Source organism: Phascolarctos cinereus, unplaced genomic scaffold (genome assembly GCF_003287225.1).
Source record: "Phascolarctos cinereus isolate Bilbo 61053 unplaced genomic scaffold, phaCin_HiC Scaffold_763;HRSCAF=1409, whole genome shotgun sequence".
Classification (NCBI taxonomy): Eukaryota; Metazoa; Chordata; class Mammalia; order Diprotodontia; family Phascolarctidae; genus Phascolarctos; species Phascolarctos cinereus.
The window spans coordinates 812-11,272 of NW_027556139.1; the positions used below are offsets into that span (position 1 = coordinate 812).

At 39.8% G+C, this 10,461-nt stretch overlaps 1 pseudogene across 1 annotated transcript; it reads right to left on the reverse strand.

Moving 5' to 3' along the window:
- Window positions 1-721: 721 nt before the first annotated feature.
- LOC110204641 (cytochrome P450 2C23-like) lies at window positions 722-5,625 on the reverse strand (annotated as a pseudogene). Its single transcript, XR_013483238.1, has 5 exons — window positions 5,401-5,625; window positions 3,179-3,340; window positions 2,724-2,873; window positions 2,216-2,376; window positions 722-1,035 (listed from the first exon to the last, which is right to left on the reverse strand). The product of XR_013483238.1 is annotated as a cytochrome P450 2C23-like (transcript).
- Between the last annotated feature and the right edge of the window lie 4,836 nt (window positions 5,626-10,461).

A 10,461-nucleotide genomic window follows, 5' to 3' on the forward strand; every position in this document is an offset into this window, starting at 1 on the left:
GTTGGGCTGATGTCCTGATGACAACTCTGAGCTGGGGAGATTATGAGATACCGTAAGTGCTTTATTTGTTTTCTGAATAGGTTTCTGGGTTTCTGGGAGGCTTTTGTATCATCTTCATTTTTCTGTGAGGCAAAATTAATACTGTTCCCTTCCTGAAATTAATTAATTTTGAGTGATTTTATGAGAGAAAATTATAGCTAGATTTTGAGCTAGTATTTGTATAATGTTTAAAAGTTCACCACGTCCTTTAGAAAAATTATCGTCATGACCATTCTGGGAGACAAATGCTATTATCCCCATTTTACAAATGAGGATTATGACTTACCCAGGATTACACAGCTAAGAAGTGTCTGAATTTGGCTTTGAACTCAAGTCTTTTTGACTCCAAGCCCTGCTCTGCATCCCATTTCTCCTGTTTAGAGCTTACTTTGTATACATTTGTTTACATATAATCTCCCCATAAGACTGTGAACTCTTTGAGGGCAGGGGCTGTCTTTTGCCTCTTTTGTGTCTTTGGCACTAAGCGGAGTGCCTGGCATATAGTAGTTGCTTGGTAAATATTTATTAGTTGATTCCTATTATCACTCTCCAATACAATATCCCCTTCCAAACAGGAAAGTCCAGATCACCAGCTCATCACCCAGAAAAGCAGAACTCTTCCAATCTCATTTTTCCATCCAGACTTCAGATAAGGGATACGAGCAGACCAAAGACCAGTTACTAGAAAGCCAGTGGCATCCTTGGGGGATGTGGGTACTTTGAGGTTCTCTCTCATGTCCCTTCTGTGCTTGTGGCCTGTAAGAATCCTTGGAATATCAGCCTTACTCAACAAGTAAGGTGCTTCCCCCATGCATCTTACCTGCTGCATTTTGGAGAGGTAGCAGTCAATGTAGTCCTGAGGGTTGTTGGGGTCCAGGACCTTCTGATGCTCTTTCACTCTTTCCAAAATGAAATCTTTAAGTTCCTCATTAATTTTAAAATTCTTTTGTGCTCTCCAGGGAGGTATGTTCCGAATGCTGGTAAAAAGTTGTAGAGCTGCATACACACACCCCAAACCAAAACAAACACATGTGAATTTACTGTCATGAAGAAACTATTTAAAATCTCTCATTATAAATTAGAGATTCCATTTCTTTTTTAAATTTAATTAAATTTTTCATTGACAAAATATATTTTCTCTCTCATCTTCACTGCACATTGGTACAAACAAAAAAGAAAAACAAAACCATCCAAGAAAATACACATAATGAGGCAAAACAAATCCCCACCTTGTCAAGAGGTTCATAAATCCTCTCAAATCTAACCTTAAGTTGTCAAATATCTCAAAACTAATCTATCTGGTGCTGTGCTACCCACTGAGGTGACCAGATGGCATAATATTTTGTCGTTGTTCAAAAGAAGCTCATATTTGAGTTAAGGGGAAATCTACTTGCCTTCGAATGGCCAACATGAAAAAAAAAAAGAAGATAAACAGGCACCAAGGTATCCAATTAATTCAGTTCAATTCACGTTAAGTTAATAAAATGCATCAAGCATTTTTTCCGTACTCACTATGAACCAAGTCCTAGGCTATGGTGCTATAGACAACAATGAAGCAGTCTTCATCCTCAAAAAATTTACGTTCTACCACAGAAGGGTTTAGCTAGAGTACCTATTCCAGACTGTAAGTACATATTCCAGAATGTAAATGGAACAGAACATAGGCAAAGGAAAAGAAAGCTTGTTTTTCAGCTGGATGAGGATCTTCAGTTCTGGCTTCAGTGGATGAAGGTTTTCATCCTACATGTCCATCCATTGTAGAGGCAGAGCCAGATCACCACCAGAATCAGTGTAGGTTACTCATCTAAGTGGCTTGCCCTTCCTATTCTCTCCTGGATATCCTGGGCAGGTTCTTTTTTGATAACTCTTTTACTTGGTCACATCTTGAAGAGATACCCCAGGCGCCAGTCAAACACTTCTCCATATAACTTCAATTTTAATGATCTACATCTAGTGCAGGTGCCAACTAGGAACAGGATATCTACCTAATATTATGTGAGAGCCAAAGATATTGCATGATGTTATTGTCCTTGAGTGACATGTGTGTGTGAATGTGTGTGTGTGTGTTCTCATGAGCGTTGGGACCTTGGCTAAGAGATGAGAGGCTATGGTATATTGATCTTGTTGCTGAAACTCAGCAAACAACCACAGAATAAGAAGAGAGTTCTGGCCTTACCTGTATCCATGGTTCGTTAACGAGGCGGAAGTTTTCATTTAACAAGTTTATCAGATGGAGAAATTTCTCATCATTGTACTTGAATCGGTCACGGAAGAGGATAGAGCAGATCACATTGCATGGTGCACAGCTAAGGATGAAGGTGGGATCAGTGGGCTGACCTAATGTGGAGACAAGTTACCAAAGGGGGGAAAAAGCAACTTTAATAGAAATGTTTCCAATCAGATGGGATATGGGCATCATACTTAGATAGGGTGCTTAGTTCTTTAAAGGCTAATGAATATTATTCTCCTGGACGATGTCTTTACTTATAGGGAGGCTAGATAAACTTATAATGCCTGAGCACAAGAAAAAAGAAGGGAGTTTTCTGACCCGGCAGAGTTATTATCTGGTAAGTAGATGAAGGCAGAGACTTTTAAAATGATTCCCAAAGCAAATAGCATTTAGGACTGGGAGTAGGTGAGCAGTTGGACCCTACATGCCCAGGAAGAAAGAACTGAAAACCAACCCTTTGTTTTCCTGAGCTCCTCCACCAGGCATTGGGCTTCTTCTTGAACTCGCTCTTCAACGCTTCTCTTCCCCATCCCAAAGTTCCTTAGGGTCGTCAGGGTAAATCTGCGGTGTTGTTTCCACCTCTCTCCACTACTGAAAATAAGTCCTAGGTAGAAGAGAAGAGGACATTGGTTATTCTTACATTGGAAGGGGAGGGCACAGTGTGTATGATGGCTATGGAGTTTCTGGCTTAGTTCATTGATCAAGTTTAATTTTATTCACTTCAAACTAAAATACAATGACAGAATGGCAGGTACCAGGTACCTACTACATGAAGGTCTTCTGCTAGGTACTGAGAATAGAACAATTAAAATGAAACCAGTAACTATGTTCCAGAGGAGGACGTTCTACTGGAGATACTTTGCCATACATTTTGCTTTTCTGTGACTCTTTTCAGAAAACTAAACTTACCATGTCCTTTGGCTACATCTCCAAACATTGGTAAGATTCCTCTATCCATAAAATTATCTCCATGATCAATTAGAGCTTCCTTCATAATGTATATCCATGTAGCACCACAACACGCCGGGTTCCAATATGAAGAGTATAGATGGGGCCATATTTTTCAGCCAGCTGTGAAAATGCCAAGAAACAGGATGAATTCAGTGTGAAACTTTAGAAAGTGAGAATTTCTCCTCACAACTGCTTCATAACATGCCATATGCATGAGTTCATGTACGCAGGCAAGAGGCTATTACAATTTCTAACTGGGTGATCATAGCACTTCCGGCTTCAATGATTATTTATAAGCAGAAGATTCCCACATTCATATGACCACTTTTCAACTCCACATAGCCAACTGCTTAGAAATGGATTTCTCAACCTGGATGTCCTATTGGCATTGCAAACTTAATATGTCCACAACACAACTCATTTGTTTTCCCCTAAAACTACCCTTTCCTCCAAACTTACCCATTTCCCTTCAGGGACCCCAAGAGGCAGACTTCTCTTAGAGGAACCTACATCAACCCTGATTTAAGGCCATGGATTTATATTTGACTTTTCATTCTTACTTATGTCCAATTAGCTATGGTCAAGTCTGGTAGAATTCATCTTCATGTCTCCCACACCTATTCCATCTTGCCTCCTCACTTGTCCATTAAACTAGTTAAGACCCTCATCCCCTTCCCCTTCTTTACACTACTGTAGTAAACTTGTGATACAGACACTCAAACTAGTCACTCTAATAAATCACCCTGAGGGAAAGAGAAAAAGGAATGGGAAGAAAGAAAAAATCAAACTACCACCAAATTCCCTTGGAAAATAACTGAAATGACCCAGGACCATTACTCAAGAGCCTTTGTAATTGACCTTTTCATGTCAATGACTCCTGCCCTTACACCTAGGCTCTGCTTTCAGTCCAGGCCAAACACTCATCCTTTCAATGAGGAGCAGTCACTGTAGAGAAGGGCCCCACCTTCCTCACCATCACCACTACCAGTTACTAAACAACTGACTAATTTGTTAATTTTCCCTAAGAAGCACAACGCCTTTGCAACTGACATGCATCTAAAATATCTTACTCTATATTGTCTCCACAATAGTGAGCACATAGTAGGTACTTCATAAATGATATTTTATCCATTCTTTCAATGGCTTCCAAGTTCAATCCTCTGCTTCTAGTATTTCTCCTTTGCAATGAATAATCTGCACAACTAACAACTTACTATTCCTGTGGCACAGTTCTGAATGTGCCATTCCTCTACTCAAAAGTCTGCAGGGGCTTCCTACTGCCTCCCTGACTTGGCACTTAAATGCCTCCACAGCTGCCTCCAACCCAATTGTCTAAATTGATTTTGTATGGCCCCTCATCCCACACTTCACATTCTTGCCATGTCCTCTCTTATCTATATTATCTCCAACCTCCTTGCCTTTGCCCAGACTGTCTACCATGCCTGGAATTTATTCCCATTCTCTCTTCCAATAAGAATCTGTTACTTCCCTCACATCCTGCTCAGGAGTTCTCTCCTACTTGAAACTTTTTGACTGCCCCACTTACAAATGCTTTATCTGTCCTCTAGTTACCTTCTACTTGGTTATCTATGAATTTTTTGTATCCCTCTAGTAAAACATAAGCTCCTGGAGGACAGGAACTATTTTCTTTTCTTTTTTTGTCTTTTCTTTCTTTCTTTTTTTTAAGCAATTGGGGTTAAGGGACTTGCCCTGGGTCACACAGCTAGTAAGTGTGAAGTGTTTGGTCTGATGCTGGATCTGAACTCAGGTCCTGCCCCGAACTATTTTCTTTTCAAGGAGAGATAGTTGCATTAACCACATGTTTCTCTCTCTGTCTGGCACAGTGCCTGGCACATGGAAGTTAATGAAGAAGTTCTCATTAATTGAATGATTTGTTTTTGTCTTTGTATTCACAGAGCCTAGTATGATGCATTGCAAGGGGCCAATATTTGGTTCTGTAATTTAATTTCTTCTGCTGTTACCAAAGTTTTGGCAAAACAACTATTGCTTGCCTAACATCATTGCTAATGGAGATATCACTCATAGAGCCCTTGACTCACACCATCCATGACATAGGATTCTAAATCACCATGAGTCTTGATTCAGTTATCTATTTGAAGACTTTGTGTCTCCTCCTACAGCCCAAGCAGCCAGATCCAAACCCAATCCAGTCCCTTTACCTTAGATAACGATTCAGGCATGTTCTTCAAATCCAATTGCAGGATGTTGCCAATAATGGGAAGAGGAATGGGACCTGGGAAGCTTCCTCCTTTTGAATCCTTGTCCATAGAACAAAAAGCCAGCAAAAGAACACAAGTCAGTAGGGCAGTAGAGGTGAGTCCCCAAGGATCCATTCCTGACAGATGGTCCTACAACTCTCAGAGGTATCAGCTCAGATGGCAGACTTTTATCATCATTGGTAGAAAGCAAGGGGTGGGAATGCCCAGCCAATAAACATTTAGTCCTTGTAGGCAAACAGGATTTTTTTTCCATTAACTCTGATTAGTTTAGCAATCAAGAGGTTATTATGTTGTTTTTTGTTTGTTTTAGACTCTGTCCCTGACCCTAAACTGGCACTAAATTACATAAGGAGAATGGGAATAGGGAAGGCTTTTGTCCAGCTCATTTTGTTGGGGTCATGGGCTGTCAACAATCAAATTTCTGTTGGCCCATGAGTGTGTGTTTAGCAAGGAGGGCAAATCTCCAAATTCAACCTGAGAGGAGGTTGTGGTGGAGATCAGATTGTCAGTAGGCTTGACCTCATGTTAAAGAGCTCAGATGTTATTTCTTATCTCTTCAACTATGTCAGGCTTAATTGCCTTCTTAACCATACTTGTTCATTCTTTACTTTGAAGAACATTCTTCTTGAGAGAGAAGATGGCAGCAAAATAGGTATCAACAGGCTTTGCCAAGGTGGAGCCAAGATGGTGGAGCCACAATGGTAGAGTATAGGGAGGGACTCACTTGAGCTCTCCCAAACACCACCAATACCTTTTTTAAAATGACTCTAAACAAATTCTAGAGCAACAGAACCCACCAAAAGACAGAGAAAACAAACTTCCAGCCCAAGACAACTTGGAAGTTTGGCAGGAAAGGTCTATTGCACCGGGTGAGAGAGGAGTGCGGCACAGTATAGGCCACACCAGCCCAGATCCGGCCCAGCAAACCAGGAATTTGCCTTCAGAGGCCTTGTAAGTGACTGATTCAGTGGCAGCAGTGGCAGTGGCTTCTTCCACAGCTGAGCCCAGAAAGAGTGGGGGGTGTCAAATAACAAATCAGAAGGAAATTACAGGGATTTTTTTGCTAGCCCGGGGCAGAATTCTGCTGTTTTTTTTCCCTTACTTGGATCCAGGGCTGATCCTGGGTGGCAGTCCCAGGTGGGGAAGAGCACTACCATTGCAGAGCTTGTGGCCACAGTGGAGGGGGAGCTCTCCTCACAGTTTCAGGGCAGAAAAGAGGGCTAGTGGATGTTCACAGACCAGAGCACAGACCAGGAAAGTGGTACACTTCTTTCCTTAGATCATACCACCTTGGAAGAACTGAAAACTTACAGGTTCCTAGAAGTATCTCTGAAAACAGCTGCACAAAACCCCTGAAACTTAGGACAGTTCACCCTCCACCCAGGAAGCAGAGCCCTACCTGAACAAAGAGTTAAAAGTCAACTAATGGGCTGGGAAAATGAGCAAAGAATAGAAAAACAGAAACCTCTGAGTATTGAAAGTTACTATGTGACAAGGAAGATCAAAACACATGCTCAGCAGAAGACAACAAAGTGGAAGATCTCACATTCAAGCCTCGAAAAAAAAATATGAATTGGTCTCAGGCCATGGAAGAGCTCAGAAAGGATTTTGAAAATCTAGCAAGAGAGGTAAAGGAAAAATTGAGAAAAAATGAGAGTGATGTAAGAAAATTGTGAAAAACAAGTCAACAGTTGGTGAAAGAGATACAAAGAATATTGAAGGCCAAATGGTAAAAGAGATCCAAATACCCGATAAGGAGAAGAATGGTTTAAAAAGGAGAATCGGACAAATGGAAAAGGAGTTCCAAAAGCTCGCTGAAGAAATTAATTCCTTAAAAATTAGAATGGAACAATGGAAGGTAATGTCTGTATGAGAAATCAAGAAACAATACAACAAAATCAAAAGAATGAAAAAAAGAAGACAATGTGAAATATCTCACTGGAAAAACAACTGATCAAGAAAATAGATCCAGGAGAGATAATTTAAAATTTATTGGACTACCTGAAAGCCATGATCAAAAAAAGAGCCTAGACATCACCTTTCAAAAAATTATCAAGGAAAACTGCCCTGATATTCTAGAACCAGAGGGTAAAATAGAAATTGAAAGAATCCACTGATCTCCTCCTGAAAGGGATCCCAAAATGAAAATACACAGGAATATTATATAGCCAAATTCCAGAGCTCCCAGGTGAAGGAGAAAATATTGCAAGCAGCCAGAAAGAAACAATTCAAGTGTCATAGAGCCACAATCAAGATAATACAAGAATTAGCTGCTCCTACATTAAAGGATCAGAGGGCTTGGAATGTGATATTCCAAAGGGAAAGGAGCTAGGGTTAATTAATGCACTGGGGCTGGAGTTGTGAACTGATTCAACCATTCTGTAGACCAATTTGGAACTATGCCCAAAGAACTGTAAAACCACGTATGCCCTTTGACCTACCAATGTCACCACTAGGTCTATATCCCAAAAGAGATAAAAAGGAAAAGGACTTAAAGGTACAAAAATATTTATAGTAGCTCATTTCTGGGAGCAAAGAATTAGAAATTGAAGGGATGCTCATCATTTAGGAAATGGCTGAATAAGTTGTTGTAAATGATTATGGTGGAATACTTCTGTACTATAAGAAATGTTGAGCAGGATGCTCTCAGAAAAACGTGGAAAGACTTGCACGAACTGATGCAAAATGAAATGTACTGTGTACAAAGTAACAGCCATATTGTAAGAGGATCAGCTATGAATGGCTTGGCTATTCTCAACAGTACAGCAATCCAAGACAATTCTTGAAGAACTTTCAATGAAAATGTTGTCTGTCCCCAGAGAAAGAACTGATGGTGTCTGAATACAGATTGAAGCATACTTTTATTTTTTGCCAAAAGGCTATGAAACTGTGCATGCCTTTTGACCCAGCAATACCACTACTAGATATGTATCCCACATAGATAAAGAACAAAAAGTAAAAGGACCTATGTGCACAAAAAATATTTGTAGTGGCTCTTTCTGTGGTGGCACAGAATTGGAAATTGAGGGGATGCTCATCAATTGGAAAATGCCTGGACAAGTTGTGGTATATGATTGTGATGAAATATTCTTGTGCGATTTTGTACCCAGAAAAGTATGTTCTTGGAAAAACCTGGAAAGACTTATGTGAACTGATTCAAAGTGAAATGAGCAGAACCAAGGAAACATTGTACACAGTACAACAATATGTACACAATGATCGGCTACAAGTGACTTAGCTATTCTCAGCAAGGCAATAATCCAAAACAATTCCAAAAGTACTTATAATGAAAAATACTCTCCACCTCCAGAGAAAGAAATGATGGATACTGGATGCAGATCAAAGCTTACTTTTAAAAACTTTTTTTATTTTTCTGATTTTGTTTTGTTTGTTTTTTTCGTCTGTTTTCTTTCGCATGACTACTATGGAAATAGGTACTGCATGACTGACCATGTAAAACCTATATTGCATTATTTACATTCTCAATGAGGGGAGAAGAAAGGGAGAGGATTTGGAACTCAATTTTTTATAAGGAATGTTAAAAATTGTTTTTATATGTAATTGGGAAAAAACAACACATTGAATTTAAAAATTAAGTGGATAAAAGGATAGAAGAAAATTAAGAAGAAACACAGACAAGCAGCAGAATAGTTTTGAAGGTTATATGTGAATTTGTTATAAACTTTTCAAATTGAGGGGTTCAACATGGCAATTGATAGTTCCACATAGCATCCTTATTTGTGTTCTCCTGTGAGTGCGGACATGCCCTTTTTTGGTGTTTAAATTTAGAATAACTTTTTAAGGCACAAAAAACTGGCAACAGATGAGCAACTCACACAGGTTCTGGCTTTCACAGCACTGACATTTATCTCAATTCAATTCCTTTCAGTATTCGATTTCTTTTCAATTCAGTTCCATAGAGTTCTAGAAACTGGGGAGCTATCTTGATGCAATCTAGGACTTTTGGGAAACATATCTCAAACCATTTGAATCCAGTCCTTTCTTTTAGCCTCCACATGAATAAAAGCCAGAATTGCCATAAGGTATGCAGTGGTGAGGAGCTGATAAATTTGCTGTGATTGGTAAGCTTACCTCCAGGCTACTCAAAACTGCTAATTCTTTTCTTTTCTGGTTATACTTCCAATCCCACATTTTATTCTTATGTGGCATAGTGAATACAGTTGGCCCTGGAATCAGGAAGAACTGGGTTCACATACTTGCTATGTGACCTTGGAAAAGTCAATTACCCTCTTATTGCCCTCAGAAAATTCTAGGGCAGCAAGTTATATAGAAAGTACCAATCCGCATCAGTATAGAAAAACTTTCAATAGAGAACTTTATGCAGAGTTGGAAGATGTGGGTTAAAATTCTACTATCCACGTCCTGGTTGTGCATACTTGGATAAGTCACTGAACTACTCAGGGTCCAGGTGTTTGCATTTGTAAAATGAGGTTAGTAACACTTGCATTAGTTGCTTTGGAAATGTTGTGAGACTTGAAGGAAATAATGCTTGTAAAATGCTTGGTAAATCTTCAAGTGCTAGAGAAAGTCATAGGATCACAACTGGACCTGGATGGGAACTTGGAAGCCATTGAGGCCAAGGCTTCATTTCACTTATGAGGAACTGAATCCTTAGTTAGGGCATGTGACTTTGCTAAGGTCACATAAGGAGATGTCAGCAGAGCTTGGATTTGAACCCAGCTCTTCTGACTCCCAGGATACCAAGCTGCCTCACTATGTGCACTGCTGACCGCACGGGATACTTGCAATACTCAAAGGATATGACACATACAAATTACATTATACCCTATAAAGTACTATAATTATCCTTGTGTGTGAATTTAAAAGCTATATAAAGTTCATTATCACCTCCAAACTGAACCTCGGGATAGAACAAATTGGAATGAAGCAAAATTGCATCTTGTCCAGAATGGTCTGCAAGGTTTGAGGGTTTGATGGACCCGGTGCCATTTTATCCCCAAACAGGAGCACCTGGAAGAC